Consider the following 17,829-nt stretch of genomic DNA (forward strand, 5'->3'; position numbering starts at 1 on the left):
AGAGTAGTGGTGGAAGGGAGTGTCTCAAAATGGAGAACGGTGACTAGTGGTGTTTCACAGGGATCCGTGCTCAGACCACTGTTGTTTGTGATATACATAAATGATCTGGACGAAGGTATAGGTGGTCTGATTAGCAAGTTTGCAGATGATACTAAGATTGGTGGAGTTGCAGATAGCGAGGAGGACTGTCAGAATACAGCAAAATATAGATAGATTGGAGAGTTGGGCAGGGAAATGGCAGATGGAGTTCAATCCAGGCAAATGTGAGGTGATGCATTTGGAAGATCTAATTCAAGAGCGGACTATACGGTCAATGGAAGAGTCCTGTGGAAAATTGATGTACAAAGAGATCTGGGAGTTCAGGTCCATTGTACCCTGAAGGTGGCAACGCAGGTCGATAGAGTGGTCAAGAAGGCACACAGCATGCTTGCCTTCATTGAACGGGGTATTGAATACAAGAGTCGGCAGGTCATGTTACAGTTGTATAGGACTTTGGTTAGGCCACATTTGGAATACTGCGTGCAGTTCTGGTCGCCTCATTACCAGAAGGATGTGGGTGCTTTAGAGAGGGTGCAGAGGAGGTTCACCAGGATGTTGCCTGGTATGGAGTGTGCTAGCTATGAAGAAAGGTTGAGTAGATTAGGATTGTTTTCGTTGGCAAGACAGAGGTTGAGGGGGGACCTGATTGAGGTCGACAAAATTATGAGAGGTATGGACAGGGTGGATAGCAACTAGCTTTTTCCAAGAGTGGGGATGTCAATTACAAGGGGTCACGATTTTAAGGTGAGAAGGGGAAAGTTTAAGGGAGATGTGCGTGGAAAGCTTTTTACGCAGAGGGTGGTGGGTGCCTGGAACGCTTTGCCAGCGGAGGTGGTAGAGGCGGGCACGATAGCATCATTTTAAGATGCATCTAGACTGATGTATGAACTGGCGGGGAACAGAGGGAAGTAGATCCTAGGAAAATAGTAGTCGGGTTTAGATAAAGGATCTGGATCGATGCAGGCTGGGAGGGCCGAAGGGCCTGTTCCTGTGCTGTAATTTTCTTTGTTCTTTGTATGTACGTCCTGTACACGCAACGCAGGACAAATCCAACCTGGCCAATTACCGTTCCATCATTCGACTTTCAGTAATCAGCAAAGAGGAGGAAGTGGTCATCAAGAGTGCTATCAAGCGGCACTTACTTAGTAACAACCTGCTTCCTGACTCTTAGTTTGTGTTCCACCAGGATCACTCAGCTCCTGGCATCATTACAGCATTGGTGCAAACATGAAGAAAAGAGCTGAACTCCAGAGGTGAGGTGAGAGTGACTGCCCTTAATAGCAAGGTAGTATTTGAATGGTTGTGGCATCAACGAGCCCTGGAGTAAATAGGAACAAGGGGAAAGTCACTCCATTGGTTGGAGTCATACATGGCACAAAGGAAGATGGTTATGGTTGTTGAAGGTCAATCATGTCAGTTCCTGGACATGCTGCACTGGGTCATGGCGTTCCCACAGTGCTCCTGAGAGATGTGCCCAATGGCTGTGACTGACATTTTAATTGAGAATGGCAGCGTTGTCACCTTTTAAATGAGAAGGAAATTAGGCTGACTGCAGTCTTTCTGCCATAAGCGACAGCAGTGGTCTGGCCATGCGCCTTGCACGTCCACATCATGCACCCTGTATGCACATAGTTTTGGTGACAATTCACAGAGGAGAGCTTCTTCCATTTTCCAGCTGCCACCAAGTGGACTGAGAAGATAAATCATTTTGTTACAAGAAACAGATGGTCAGAGACACAAATAGGCAGTGTATCTACATGCCAGGATCTCACAATCTGAGTCTGGAGAGAGCTGCCGAGGGCAGGGCAGAGCAGTGCCGATGTTAGCTCTGTACAGAGCTCCAGGGCCTCTGGTCAATAACCTATGAAGTGAAATTTACCTCTGAAACAAAGCAGCATAAAGATGATTTCTTGAGGTATGGTTTTGTCAATTGTACCAATGCAAATAACGATGTGTGTTACATGCAGGGAAGTACTGGCAAATGAGAGGAGTGGTTTCACATATTGAAAATAAGTGGTGTGTGAAAAGTTCCTTTGGAGATTGAGAGCCCAGAGTCACTTATTTACTTAGAGCTGACTCCAAACAAAAAGACTCAGCTGCTGTACTTGACCTGTGACAGCACATTAAAAACGCAGCAAAAGCCCATGAGGCTGTTAGCATTCTGGAGCTCTCCCAGGATTATCCAGTGTCATGTAAAGCAAGCATTTTGTTGCTATTGCCCTTCACAATGACTTGCATGTGCGAGGTTTGGATTTTCCATTCACATGAAGATGGCACAAAGGAACTGGCTGAAATCTGCACCTGATATGCACATTGCCCTCTCCTCCTGTGAACCTGACTGGAGTGAGATTGTGAGGACCAAGCAGGCTCCCCTTTTGCATGAAAGGTAAGCAAACATGGCGAGTGTTCCGGGGGGGAGGGGGTGGGGGGGGGGTTGAAAAACACTGATCTACAAGATGCACTGCAGGAACTCAGTAAGGCTCCTTCCAAACCCACAACCTTGCCATCTAGAAGGACAAGTGCAGCAGACACTTTGGAACAACGTGACCTAGAAGTTCTTATCCAAACCACTCACCACCCTGTCTTGGAAATATATCACTGTATCAAAATCCTGGAACTCTGTCCCTAATAGCACTGTGAGTGAACCTACATCACCTGGGCTGCAGTAGCCCAGTTCAAGAAGGCAGCTAACTAATACATTCTCAAGGGCAATTAGGCATGGGGTTAAAATGCCAGCCTAGTCAGCAATGCCCACATACCATGAATGAATAAAACAAAATTATTATTCTTCGACTAGCAGCAAAAAAACAATTGACGTATATTATTTATGTTTGTATTTTTCAGCACACCATTTGTATTTTTGTGTGGAGGAGTATTACCCGCCAGAGCTGATACCATCACTAACACCCCTGAAGGGTCTGTGCCACATCAGCCAGTGACAAGTTTTGGAAGATCAGTATAATGTAACATTTAGATCAAGATTTCCACAAACCATTGAGATTTTAACATGGAAATTGCATAATCCAGATAAACTTCACGTTGTGTAACCACCATATCAACACGGGAGTTGGAATCGAGAGATTGTGTGGTACTGAGTGATGTCCAAGTTAATGGCACTTGGGAATATGAAATACACATTGAATACACTGGGAGAGAACTGACAAAAACATATAATGAAAGTACTTTAAGGATGCAAGTATTTGGTAAGTGTCCACAGTATTATTGTTGGAGCTGAAACTGCTCAAATCACACAGCTCACCAGCACAGTGAAAAATTCAGCCTCCATTAACAAATGAACCGTTCCAACTCTCACCAAGAGTCCTTTGACTCTGTGGACAGATAACTGGGTGCGTCGCAGAAGGTTAAACTATCCTAATCTCCATTCAAACTGAACTGCATCAATAAAAACCCTTTACCTACCTTTCCCTGCAACCTCACTCAGTTTGACTAACGACTAAAAATTAATGTGTGCAATTTCTATTTGTGTTTTCCAGTATTCTGTTTGTTTACAGTGTGTGGAGAAGCGTTGAACGTCAGAACTGATACCATCAACAACGCCATTGCAGGAGAACAGGCCCTGTTCCCCATCCAGCATCAAGGGACTGATCAATATGATGTTACATTTAGATCAAAATCTCCTGTGGCCTTTAAGATTTTTACATGGAAATCTAATAATCCGGAGAAGCTGCACATTGTCCACCCACTGTATAAACACCGAGCTGGAATTGACAGAGGTTTTGTGGTGCTGAATGATGTCCAGGTTGATGACACTGGAGAATATGAAATACACATTGACTACTATGGGACAGAACTGAAAAACCGTGATGAAAGTACATTCAGGATGCAGGTCTTTGGTAAGTGTTGATGTAACTTCTGTTAACTTTGAGGATTGCAAGAAACAACATAACATTTCATTGAGGCCTGAAAGGGCTCATGATATAAATTGGGCTGGATTCTCCGATTTTGAGACAGCAAAACAGGTGCACTGATTCAGCAACTCTAAATGGGTTAGCATTATCGCCACGTGAAACTGCACAACCTCCTCAGGGCGGCCAAGGAGAGGAGGTCGCGCTGTGCTCCTGGCACCGACACCTCACACACTCACAACCCCCCCCCCCCACCCACTCCTGGGGGACGGACGAACCCACCTGCCAGCCGCAACCCTTGGACTTCATGCGTCAGAACTTTTAACAGTGTCGTTGTTTGTGTTTGCCGCCCCTCCCCCCAGGAGAAGGCCATGCACAACTGCGGGGAGCGGGAGAAGACTGGAGGGGGACCACCATACCTGGAGGCTCCTCACCGTGCCCGAGCAGAGGTCACTGGACATGGTTGGCGTCCCATGGAAAGAGAGGTCGCCGACGTAGATGTCGGTGGCGGCGAGCTGAGTTGCGGATCCCCATGACATGTGTGGGCACGCCCACCTCGAAACACACCACTCATCCACCTCCTCAACCCCCCCCCCCCCCACAGCCCATTCAGCACCTCCCCCCGCCGCCCCGGCCAAAGCCCACAGTCTAAACATACAGGACCTGCCGGAGATGGAACCGGTCCATTTAGTGACCCCACACTCCAGCCAGTGCCCCCCCCCCACACCCCAGACGGCTGAGCACTGATGAGGAGAGCAGCCTGAACACTAGCCCTCTGCCCGAGACCCAGGGGACCCCCGGTGTTTGGGTCGGAGGAGGACACGGACTTTCCGTCACAGCTGTCTCCAACACCCTCCACCATATCAGCGACCATCACCTTGGTTGGGAACATTAGTGAAGATGCTACTGGGACACTATCTGGTGCACACCACACATTGCATCCGGTACAGCAGGTAGAGATAAGAGCAGCCGGACGGTCGGAGGACAGGCCTGCCCCACGAACCAGCTGTCATCCAGACGGGTACCGAGCTCCTGGAACAACCAGTCCCAGCCACAGTTCAGGTGAAAGTGAAAATCGCTTATTGTCACAAGTAGGCTTCAAATGAAGTTACTGTGAAAAGCCCCTAGTCGCCACATTCCGGCGCCTGTTCGGGGAGGCTGGTACGGGAATGGAACCGTGCTGCTGGCCTGCCCTGGTCTGCTTTAAAAGCCAGCTTCTTTAGCTGTGCGAAACCAGCCCCTCGTGTTGTCAGGTATAGTCAAAGACCCAGGGACTCTAAGTAGGGATGACGGCCGGCTTACAGCACCTGCAGGTGCAGGAGTCTATCCACATGCAGGAGCAGGGGGTGGGGCCGGTCATCATGCCACCCAGCCCAATACCGCACGGGTGGAGGCAATGGGGGCGACGGTTTCGGATATGGGTCAGAGTGCACAAGGCTGGGGCATTCTGTGCAGGCTGGGCTCTCGCAGGAGCCATGGCTGAGTATACCTGGCATGGCCCAGGCACTGTCCAGCATGGGCGGGTGGCCCAGTCCCAGAGGAACGTGGCCCACATCCAGAGGGACATGGCCCAGTCACTGGCTGATGTGGCACAGACCCTCAGATAGAGATGGTCCACTCCTTGTGCTCCATGGCCCGACAAACCCTGGCCGAGACCAGAGCAGGCCTCCATGACTGGCAGCGCCAGGTGGCAGGGGGCCTCAGGGGATGACCCCGCTCGCACCCTTGCCCCACGGAGTAGCTCGGGGGCCCTCGGGCACCCCGACGGAGGAGGAGGTGCTGGGGCCCGTGCCGGTGACTCCCGCAGGGGAGGTGCCAGAACAGCGCAGCAACTCGGACTCCACCCCCCGCCCGCCCCACTGCGACCCCTCCCCAGGTGGGCATGAGTCAGACATTATCATATGATGTGTAGCACCCGAGCTCATCGCAGAGTGGGCTGTCATCATCCTCCATTCCATGGACCAGACCCGCTGTCACTGACCCAGTGCCCCCAATTGATCGGGCCACACGTATGCGTCATGGAGGGGGTGTTCATGAGGGTGATTGGGTAGTGAGGAGGTTGGGTCTGGGATGGTAGTATCTGTGCCCTTGGCCAGGAACCCCTAGTCGGTGGAACGTGTCGCTGGCCCTGACAATGGCGTCAAGCAGCCTCCTGGGCCCCATGTCCTGCTCATTGTCTCCCTCCCCCATAGCCTCCTTGTCGGACGAGGTCTGCCCTTCCTCCTCATCCTCCTCCAGCATATTGCCCCTCTGCTGGGCCCCACCAGAGTGGTCCAGGCACCTGAAGTGCATCTTCAGGACTCCGAAGCACCACTTGACCACGCCCCTGGTCGCTGTATGGGCATCATTGTATCTGGTCTCTGTGTCGGTCAGTGACCTATGGATAGGTGTCATCGCCACGACCGCAGCGGGTAACCTTGTCGCCCAGCAGCCAGCCCTGCAGCCAGAGGGGTGTCCCTCAAACATGTCGGGTATCACCAATGTGTGCCAAGATGAATGCATTGTGCATGCTGCCTGGATATTGGGCGCAGACGTGCATGATGCACATCCGTTGGTCACAGACCAGCTGGATGTTCATGGAGTAGAATGTCCTTTCTGTTTGTGTATAACGGCCAGTTATCCGGAGGTGGCCGCAGGGCGACATGCATGTCATCGCTCACCCCCTGGACCCGGGGCATCCCGGCAATGGCAGCGAACAATGGGCTCGGTCCACATGGTACTGTACGTACTGGTCCACGTGTGCATATAGGGCCTCCTTGACAGCACCTGTGCACCGATGTCTGCGAGATCCCGGACAGATCCCCACTTGGCGACTGGAATGACCCCGTCACATCGATGTTTAGGGCGACCGTCGCCTTGACGGTCACCGGGAGCGGGTGTCATCCCATATCCCTGCAGTGCCAGGTGTGCCATCATCTGGCATATGTGTCTCCCAGTCCCTTTGTTCATTCGCAGTCTCCGTCTGCATACGCGGTCCAGCAGGTCCTCGAATGACAGGCGGTTACGGTACACGCGGGGCCTCATCGGGTGCCGCCTTGCCACCTCATCCTCCTTCTCAGCCTGTTGGGCGGCCGGCCCTCCAGCCTGTGCGGCTTCCACCTGCCCCTTGGCAGCCCGCTCCACTGCTGCCGCCTCTGCCTCCTCTCTGAGCGGCCTCCTGTGCCCATCCAGGTTCAATGGGCTACACGGTGGCCCCAGTTGTCACTGTGGGCCCCTCCTATGCATGCCCAGCCCTGCCGATGCCCCGGCTCTGACTCCATGTCCCTGCTGCCAGGGGTACCTATGGCTGGCACTGCCCTCACTGGGGGCTGCCGTAGGTGTGGCGCTGGGTTCCCCAGTTGGTGGCGACCGGTTGGGTGAGGTGCGTCCATATGGCCAGTGTCACTGTATAGAACCAGGGGCCGGGTTAGGTGGGCAGCAAGATGGAATGGCATTCTGTGCCAGGGCACCGCCCAAGTCCTGCGGGGGGGGGCACCCCGGCTGCTCGGCCAGTTTCTCCCCCCGCCCCGCCCCTGGCAGAGCCGCCGTGTCCGGGCCAGCAGCCCACAGTCATTTCATGCCATCTCTCACTCGGCTACCAGGTTCATGATTTCTATAACCACAAGTGAACCACGCTGTTGGGAACTTGGCCCATCGGAGGGGTGAATCGCGGAGGCCCCGGAGCATCGGGGTGTCAGGCCCACTAATGATATGCCTACTGTACCTTCAGCCCTCATGGCAAGCGCCGCATTTACCCCATTTTCAGGATGCCGGAGCATCCTGATTTGGCGTCAAACCGGCGCCTACCACGATTTTGGTGTCGGAAGCTATCTCCACCCAATCGCGTTTCCCGATTTTGCCATTGGCAACCGGACAATCCTGCCCATTCTTTTTGATCAATTTAAATAGTTTCTGTTTTAACTAAAGAACTGTGGTTGGATTCTCCATTTTGGGGACTATGTCCCCACGCCGTCATAAAACCTGTGGGCCGGGATTCTCTGAGCCTCCGGGCCGAAATGGCGCTCGGTGCGGGGGCAGAGAATGGGGCCTCGGACCCGACGCCGGGACGCGATTATCCGGCGACCGGAGAATCGGCGCCAGTCGCGCATAGGCGGTCGACGCAGCGCCAGTCATGGGCTATTGAAAGAGGCCCCCACGGTGATTCTCTGTGGTCGATCGGTCAGGTTCCCGCTGCAGTGATTCACATTTGGTTCCTCACGGCGGGAGCTCGGCGACACGGCTGCGGTGGCCGTCCTGGTTGGGGGTGGTGTTTACGCCGGTGTCAACGCTTAGCCGCCTTTTTTGGAGAATCCCGACCATGGCCTATCATGACAGAAAAACTGGCGTCAAAGGGCCACATATTCAAAGCCCTGCAGTGGGCTAGCAGTGACCCGTCGGGAAGCTCACGGCTTTTGCTGCCATGGAGCTCGCAGCTCCAGCTGCCGATACAGCCCCCCCGCACCTCCGGGTCAGAGGATGCGCATGTCGGCAGCCTCCAGCGGCCACGCCGTGCTCCATGGCGGACTCAGCCTGCGGACCTGGATCGCCAAAATATTTCCCCCGACCGGCCGCTTGCCTGACCTGGACCGCCTGCGCACATAGCCCCCAGTCCTGAAAGGGGTCCCCTCTGCCCTCCGATCGGCCCTCCCCGACTGTGATGGAGACTGACTGAGTCCGCAGCCTCCGCGCAGGTTTCCCAAAACAGCAGGACCACGTTAGAAATACCTCGTCGGAAATTCGGCCGGTCAGAGGCGGAGAATAGCGGGGCGGACCTCAGGCAATGGCCTGAGGCGGTGGATACTCGGCGCAACGTACTCCATGAGTACGCCGTTTTGGGGGGACGGAGAATCGCGGAACCGGCGCTGGTCCCGATTTCGTGCAGGAAAACGGATTCTCCGCCCCGTCGCCGAACACATTTCGGTGTTGGGTTGCGGAGAATCCAGCTCCAGGTTTCTTCAGGCAAATTCGGCAAGATTTTAGTTCACTCCTGTAAAATAAGCCAACATGAGCACAGCGACTAAACAATCCTGAATAGGGTCGATAGCTTGTGAAAAGAAATAGTCTTTTTTTTCACAAAAAAACACAGTCACCCAAGGCCGGAATGGAACCCAGGTCCCTGTCGCTGTGAGGCAGCAGTGATAACCACTGTGCCACCATGTCCAAACCAGGGCTTGTATTATATTGCAACTTCAGGCTTAAAAGTTGATGCGACCATCAATTCACACGAGACAGAGAGTTGAAGTGAACAGTGGCTTTAATCAACTAGAACAGTGCCTGCCTGCGACTGCTCTGCACTGAGAGCCGCCTACAGGGCAGCTGCTCTATATACCTCCCCTCAAGGGGGTGGAGCCAGTGGCGGAGCCCACAAGGGCACCAACATGATACAAGCAGTGTAATACAATACAATGGTCCATAGGTGGAACCCACAAGGGCAACAACATAGTACAATGCAATACAGTGGTGAATGGTTGCCATAATACGTTCATCACTTTCACCCCCTGTAGAAAAATTGAAGTCCAGCGGGGGTGATGGGCTCACAGGTTGAGTCTGTCCGGTGCCCTGATCGTGCGCTGCGATCGCCTGAGCTCTGGTTTCGCAGCGGGCACGGGTGTCAAACTCGTCGGTGCGGGCATGGGTGTTGAACTCGCCGGTGCGGGCACGGGTGTGGACTCCGGGAGCGTGTCTTCTGGAGCTTCATCCCTGTAAGTCGGCGATGCGGGGAGGGGGTATAGGAGGGGGTGTGGAGGCTATGTAGGGGCGGGGGCACTGTTCGGTGCAGGTTGGGGGTTTACGTGATGGTCGTAGGGGATCAGGTGATGCGGGTGACAAGTCCCAGAGGAAGACCGCATCTTGTCGGCTGTTGGGGTGCGCCACAAATGCATACTGGCGTGAAGGAGCTGGACCCTCTCGACCAGGGGGTCAGACTTATGGCTCCTCGCGTGTTTTCGGAGGAGGACGGGCCCCGGTGTCGTCAGCCAGGCTGGAAGCGGGACCCCGGAGGTGGATTTCCTAGGGAAAACAAATAGGCAGTCATGAGGGGTCTCGTTCGTGACTGTGCAAAGGAGTGACATAATGGAGTGGAGCTCATCGGGGAGGACCTCCTGCCAGTGGGAAGCTGGGAGATTCCTAGACCGCAGGCCCAGGAGGACGGCTTTCCATACCGTCGCATTCTCCCTCTCCACCTGTCCGTTTCCCCAGGGGTTGTAACTGGTAGTCCTGCTCGAAATGATGCCCTTACCGAGCAGGTACTGATGCAGTTCGTCGCTCATAACCGAGGAGCCCCAGTCACTGTGGATGTAAGTGGGGAAACCGAACAAGGTGAAGATACTATGTAGGGCCTTCATGACGGTGGCCGCGGTCATGCTGGGGGAAGGGATTGCAAAGGGGAAGCGGGAGTACTCGTCAACGACGTTGAGGAAATACGTGCTGCAGTTGGTAGAGGGGAGGGGCCCTTTGAAGTCGATTCTGAGGCGCTCGAAGGGCCGGGATGCCTTCACCAGGTGGGCCTTATCCGGTCGATAGAAGTGCGGCTTACACTCCGCACAGATTTGGCAGTCCCTGGTCATGGCCCTGACCTCGGTGGAGTAGGGCAGGTTGCGGGCTTTGATGTAGTGGAGAAGCCGGGTGAGCCCCGGGTGGTAGAGTTCATTGTGGATGGCCCGGAGTCGGTCAACTTGCGTGCTGGCGCATGTGCCGCGGGACAGGGCATCTGGGGGCTCATTAAGCTTCCCAGGACGATACACTATATCGTAATTATAGGTGGAGAGTTAGATCCCCCACCTCAAGATTTTATCGTTCTTAATCTTGCCCCGCTGTGTATTGTCAAACGTGAAGGCTACAGACCGTTGGTCGGTGACGAGGGTAAATCTCCTCCAGCGAGGTAGTGCCTCCAGTGTCGTACAGCTTCCTCGATGGCTTGAGCTTCTTTTTTGACTGAGGAGGCGTTGAGGGTACGGGAGGAAAAGGTTACGAGCCTGCCTGGTTAAGGGTCGCGGTGAGGGCGACCTCCGATGCGTCGCTCTCCACTTGGAAGGGGACGGACTCGTCCACCGCGCGCATCGCGGCTTTGGCAATATCTGCCTTGGTGCGGCTGAAGGCCTGGCGGGCCTCAGCCGCCAGCGGGAAGATGGTAGCTTTGATCAGTGGGCGGGCTTTGTCCGCATAGTTGGCGACCCACTGGGCATAATAGGAAAAGAACACGAGGCATCTTTTCAGGGCCTTGGAGCAGTGGGGAAGGGGGAGTTGCAGGAGGGGGCGCATACGGTCGGGGTCGGGCCCTAGGACTCCGTTTTCCACGACATAGCCGAGGATGGCTAGTCTGGTAAAGCGGAAAACTAATTTCTCCTTGTTAGAAGTGAGGTTGAGGGCTTGGGCGGTTTGGAGAAACTTCTGAAGATTGGCATTGTGGTCCTGCTGGTCGTGGCCGCAGATGGTGACGTTGTCCAAGTACGTAAATGTGGCCCGCAGCCGGTACTGGTCCACCATTTGGTCCATCGTTCTTTGGAAGACCGCGACCCCGTTGGTGACGCCGAAGGGGACCCAGAGGAAGTGGAAGAGGCGGCCGTCTGCCTCAAAGGCCGTGTAGTGGCGGTCCTCCGGGCGGATTGGGAGCTGGTGGTATGCGGACTTCAGATCTACCGTGGAGAACACCCGGTAGTGTGCAATCTGATTCACCATGTCCGCTATCCGGGGGAGGGGGTACGCATCGAGGTGCGTGTACCGGTTTATGCTTTGGCTGTAATCTACAACTATCCGGTTCTTTTCCCCGGTCCTGACGACCACCACCTGGGCTCTCTAGGGGCTGTTACTGGCCTCGATGATCCCCACCCACAAGAGCCGCTGGACCTCGGACTTGATAAAAGTCCTGTCCTGGATACTGTACTGCCTGCTCCTGGTGGCAACGGGTTTACAGTCGGCGGTGAGATTCGCGAATAGCGGGGGAGGGTTGACCTTCAGGGTCGCGAGGCTACAAATGGTGAGGGGGGGGTAGGGGCCCGCCGAACTTTAGGGTCAGGCTCCTGAGGTTGCACTGGAAGTCCAATCCCCAACAGAAGAGGAGCGCAGAGATCGGGGAGTACATATAGTTAAAGTTTGCGTATTTGACGCCCTGTATCGCGAGGTTCGTGACAGTGTACCCCAGGACCTGCACTGAGTGCAATCCGGAAGCGAGGGAGATTGTTTGAAATGCGGGGGAGATTTGGAGAGAACCATGTATGGGTGTACAAAGCTCTCCGTGCTGCCAGAGTCAAACAGGCAGGGTGTTTCGTGCCCATTGACCTGGACGGTCATCATGGAGTTCCTGAGGTGATTTGGGCGTGACTAGTCGAGGGTGTCCGCGCCGAATTGCGGGTAGCCAGCGTGGTCAGAGGTGGTGGGGTGGTCCCAAGATGGCTGCCCCCGCCAGTCGCACGTGTCGGACGCATTGAAGATGGCGGCCCCCATCGGTCGCACATGTCGGGAGTCGATCAAGATGACGGCCCCCATGAGTCGCACATGGCGGGCCGCGTGGGAGACGGTGGCCAAGGTGGCGGCCCCCGTGAGTCGCATGTGTTGTGTAGAGTCGAAGACGGCTGCCCCCACGGACAACATGAGGCGGGTGACGCGTCCGAAGGGGTCGGAGCCGGCAGGCACACAGCCACGCTGTGGGGTCGGCGGGCCTGTGAGTCCGAGAGTCGGGCCTGTGATTTGGTGAACTTGGACCTGGCCAGGCAAACTTTGGCTCATATCTCATGAGGCAAAGATCTACCCATTCCTGAGTCCTCCACCCTGTCCTTCCAGCCTGGCCTCTCATGGAACAACCCAAGAACCTCACAATCGCTGTCCCTCTATATTCTCCTCCACCCAATCAGTTTCCAGCTCCCACTCTGCAAGGACACTCCTTCAGCTGCGATTTGGACATGGGAACCACAGCCAGCCTTCAAATCCCTTTAAAACAAAGGTCGCCCCAACTTGAAGGATAGATAAGGCCTGCAAGCGACCCCATCACTGGCCTTGGGTTGAACTTAACAGCGTTTCCCGCGTCCTCTCTGGTGCACCCTGAGCACTTAACACCCTGGAGGGTGATGGCTGACTGAGAGCCCACCTCCGAAATCCCGCTTGAAGATGAGGCTGCCATATTCACATTTATATAAATCTGTTAAGAATGGCACGCTGGTCCCTGCTGAATATTCAGTGTGGAAGTCCCAGATTGCTAATGACATGCTAATGTATTAAAGGCTCCTGCGGCGTGTTTCGCAGTACTCCGCCGGCATGGGGGGCTAAAAATCAGAAATCAGGGGCAAAGTTCTCCCCCAACGGCGCGATGTCCGCCGACTGGCGCCAAACACGGCGCCAATCAGACGGGCATCGCGCCGGCCCAAAGGTGCGGAATGCTCCGCATCTTTGGCGGCCTAGCCCCAACATTGAGGGGCTAGGCCGACGCCGGAGGGATTTCCGCCCCGCCAGCTGGCGGAAATGGCGTATGTTGCCCCGCAAGCTGGCGCGGAAATGCGTCGCATGCGCGGGAGCGTCAGCGGCTGCTGTCAGTTTCCCACGCATGCGCAGTGGGGAGAGTCTCTTCTGCCTCCGCCATGGTGGAGGCCGTGGCGGAGGCGGAAGGGAAAGAGTGCCCCCACGGCACAGGCCCGCTCGCGGATCGGTGGGCCCCGATCGCGGGCCAGGCCACCGAGGGGGCACCCCCCTGGGTCAGATCGCCCCGCGCCCCCCCCGCCCCCCCCCCCCCAGGACCCCGGAGCCCGCCCACGCCGCCTGGTCCCGCCGGTAAATACCAGGTTTGATTTACGCCGGCGGGACAGGCAATTTCTGGGCGGGACTTCGGCCCATCCAGGCCGGAGAATCCAGCGGGGGGTCCTGCCAACCGGCGCGGCCCGATTCACGGCGGTCAACGGCCATTCTCCGACCCGGCGGGGGGTCAGAGAATGACGCCCCTGGTTTTCCGATTCTCTCCAGATTTTGTATCCATGTTGCCGCTCTCACTGATGGCCGTAGGCTCAAAATCGCCCTTGTATGTTTTTAATTCAAAATGTTTATCAATTAAAGGAGTGGCAACAACAACTATCGCTGACCAGAAGAAAACTTGAAGAGGTTATCATGTCGGGATGTGTCTTTCCTGCCAGCATTGGTCCAGTACTAGATTTCTAAGTACACTGATCTTGAGGTCGCACTCTGGAATTCTGACGATATTCTGAAATAACGCGATAGAGTTGTTTTAAACAAATGATGTCCCTTATGAACATATCTGCGAAATGCTTTCTGATGAGTATAGTTAAATGTTCACTAATCCTGCAGTCTTTAGTCTTTTGAACAATGAAAAATGTCACGAGAAGACAAAACAACTAAATCAATTCATAAAGCAGAGTGAAATAATTCTGCAAATATCACAGAGTGGAATACTTACTATTACTTCATACAATTAGTGGTATAGGAGTACTGACATGGAATATTATCACAATGACTATCATTCCAGAATAAATGTCTGTAAGGGACCATTCGGGTTTTCCAAGCATTATGGTTTCTACAGTTCAAATTAAATCAACTTTAATACTAATTGAAAGTTAATTTTCAATATTCCCTTGGTTGCGAAACCACAATTTCATGCAGACCATTATTGGCAAATGCTTACACAGTTCTTGCATTTGGACAAACGTTAGAAACCAAAACATAGCTCTAGAAGACTTAAAGATCTTTTTTATACCCCAAATTCCCATGATGACACAGCATCAACTAATTTTGATCAAAGTTGCATCGGCACAGTTAAGACAATGGAAGGTGAATGAGAAAATTGTGGAAATGTAGCTTTTTTCACATTGAGTGTGGTTAGATGCTGTATGTTGATCTGGGATATTGACTGTCTTCACACTATTGGGTAATGATTATTTACACAAAATAACAGATGCAGATTTGGGTCAGACATCAATCTAGGTTGCGATTTACCATGTAACCCGCCGTATGTTTCGCGGTGGCAGGAGGTGATCTGCAATTGGCCAGAGGTGGGATCTTCCGGTCCGCTGTTGTCAGTGGAGTTTCCCGTTGAATGGCAGAAATTACACAGCACACTCTCCTTGCCGTGGAATCCGCGGTTGTACCATCGGTGGGACCCGAAAATCCCGCCATCATGAACAGCCAGAAAGTTTTGGCCTATTGCCAGAATTCATAGACACAGTGGTCAGTTGTAACAGGTTACAACATTTCACAGTACTGAGGAATAGATGTTCCCTTCAAGGAGAGTTTTGTATAATGATGTTACTTTTGCAGTGGGAACATCAGCTTCTTTAACATACAGTCAATGGGCTAAAAACATAAATCCAATTGTTCTTTGACTGACCAAAGCTATGAGCAGAATCTTCTGCTCCCACCTGCAGTGGGCGGGGGAACGAGATTCGGAAGGAAGCCAAAAATCTCCTTCCGGGTTATCGGAAATTAGTTGGAATCTTGTTCCCCTGACTTTCTTGACAGCTTAAAAGTGAATCAAGTGTTCCGTGGATCTACGTCGGGAACCCGGATCTACGTCGGGAACCCTATTTTAATCCAAGGCTGACTGCAGTGGAAGGGTGAGATTGACGCAGGATCAAGGGGCAGAGGGGCAGATTGAATTGCTGTTCAGATGCCATTCAAACGTGCCGCCCGGATGTTGGAGCCTATGAGGTAATGGTCTGCACAGGTCTGCTCAGTCCTGTCACGACGTTTGACTTGCACCCTGTGGATGTACAATTAATTAGCCGAACAGCGCGAGGTCCTGCGGGTTCAGTTGCGCAGCTGTCCAGCAGAAGTTGGTCCAACTTCTGTTCCCACCATCGGACTTAGTCTTTAAAACAGCAAGTGGCTTTCCAATAAAAATAAACCAAAGCAAACTTTCACAATTTGCAATTAAAAACCAAGGTTACTATTCAAGATGGGTGAATGATGTTGTTCAAGCCTAGTGTAATTATCCATTGTATCATTATCCTGCATTACAATCCTGTCAGACCCACTTTGTTCCTTCCCTTCTTCAACGACTGGAGCTCTGATGATTCTTGGACCAGCCTTCCACAAAGGAAGGCAGTGGTTGATTATGGAGGCCAGGTCATGCACATGAAGGGACACTTTAAAATCAAGAACAATTAGTTTTTCTTGGAGTTTTGGAAAATTGATAGCTTTGCTGGGATTTTGACTAAATCAGACTAAAGTGGTCCCAGGTTCAATATCAAACCTGTGCAGTTAGGATGGCAGTAATCGGGTAACTAGCAATATGTGGTTTCAACTGCCAATGGTTTGTGAAGTAAGCTTTAACCCGAAGTTGACTGGATACAATGTCCCAGCAAACTTTGCAATCTGTAGTTCTTCTTTTCTATATTTCCACATTCCCCCCAGGTCCATCACCTGTTCAGTAAATGCCTTCCTGTTTTCCAACTTTTCCCGATAGCCATGTAGGTAGGTGAAGGGGAGCAAATAGTTGTGACTAAAGGATTTCCAGAAAACATTTGAAAAGGTGCCACACATTAAATAAAAGTGATTTATATACTTTTCGTTTTCATTTTATAGCAATGTGCATGAGGAAATAAGCCATTGGAGCACGAACATTAATGTTTTTGTTAAGACTCAAATAGGCCTTCAACAACATTGTAGAAGTTTGGTTTGTTACTTTTTAATCATTGAAGGGATCATGTAGGGTTTTGATGGTAAGGTTGAAGATCCTGTTATGTAATTTTAAAGTAAATATTTATGGGATGTGAGGGCTGCTGGCAAGACCCCTGGACTGAGTGGCTCATCTAAGAGTCAACCACATTGCTATGGGTCCGGAGTTATAATTCGGCCAGACTACGTGAGGATGGCCAAAGTCCTTCTCTCAAGAACATGAACCAGATGGGGTTTTATCTCAAACCATGATGGTCACCATCACTGAAACGAGTTTTCAACTCCAGATTATTTAACTTTAAATTCCATCAGTGCCATGATGGGATTAGGGACAGGAGTAGGCCATTCAACCCACCAAGCCTGCACTGCCATTCAGTTAGATCATAGCAGATCATCTACCTCAACACCACTATTTTCTTCAGAACCCTTGATGTCAGGAGTCTCCAGAAATGTATCGATTTCTGTTTTGAACATGCTCAATGACTGAGGTTCGACAGCCCTCTGGGGAGGAGAAGTCCAAAGATTTACCACCCTTGAGTGAAGAAATTATTCCTCATCTCAGTCATCAATGAACTACCCCTATCCTGAGATTATGTCCCCTGATTGTAGACTCACCAGTCTGGGGAAACATCCCATTCACATCCACACTATCACATAGTCAGAATTTTCTAAGCTTCAATGAGGTCACCCCCATTCCGTACAACAGCAACAACAAGATGCTGTCAGAAGCAATAAAATCTAGAAAAGGTAAATCTCGATGGGGGAGGAGGGGCTGAGGAGTCATAAAATTATATTATTCTGAATGGCCATTTAGTCCAACCAGTCACAACATAAAAATGATGGATATATCTTCTCCAAACATCTCCCAAGTAATATCAGTAATTTCACTATAAATGAAATGGAAGTCAGAGAAAGTTTTTAAAATAAACTTCTTGGGAAAGGTGGTAATTATCCCTGAGTGCTAAGGAAGACCCAGCAGGGGATTACTGAGGAACTGGACCATTATGAGGGAGTTGCTGGAGATTTAATAAAGCCAGAAGATATAAAACAAATTAATCTGGTCTTCATATTCAATAACAAAAACCAAGCAGGGTTAACTATGTAGTCAATGGTCTCTTTCATTCCATATAAAATTTCAAAATCGATCAGTGATAATTTCAGGGATCATCTATGAACAGCAGACAGCATAGGTTCAGAATGGAAAGATCCTGTCTGTTGAACATCACAAATTCCTTGAGCACAACAATCCAATTGGTAAACCCAATGACGTGATCTTTCTTTATCCCCAAAAGATTTTTTTGATGAAGTCCCACACCGAAAGCTGTTGGTTAAA

This window comes from Scyliorhinus torazame, chromosome 14, assembly GCF_047496885.1.
Source record: "Scyliorhinus torazame isolate Kashiwa2021f chromosome 14, sScyTor2.1, whole genome shotgun sequence".
NCBI classification, from domain to species: Eukaryota; Metazoa; Chordata; class Chondrichthyes; order Carcharhiniformes; family Scyliorhinidae; genus Scyliorhinus; species Scyliorhinus torazame.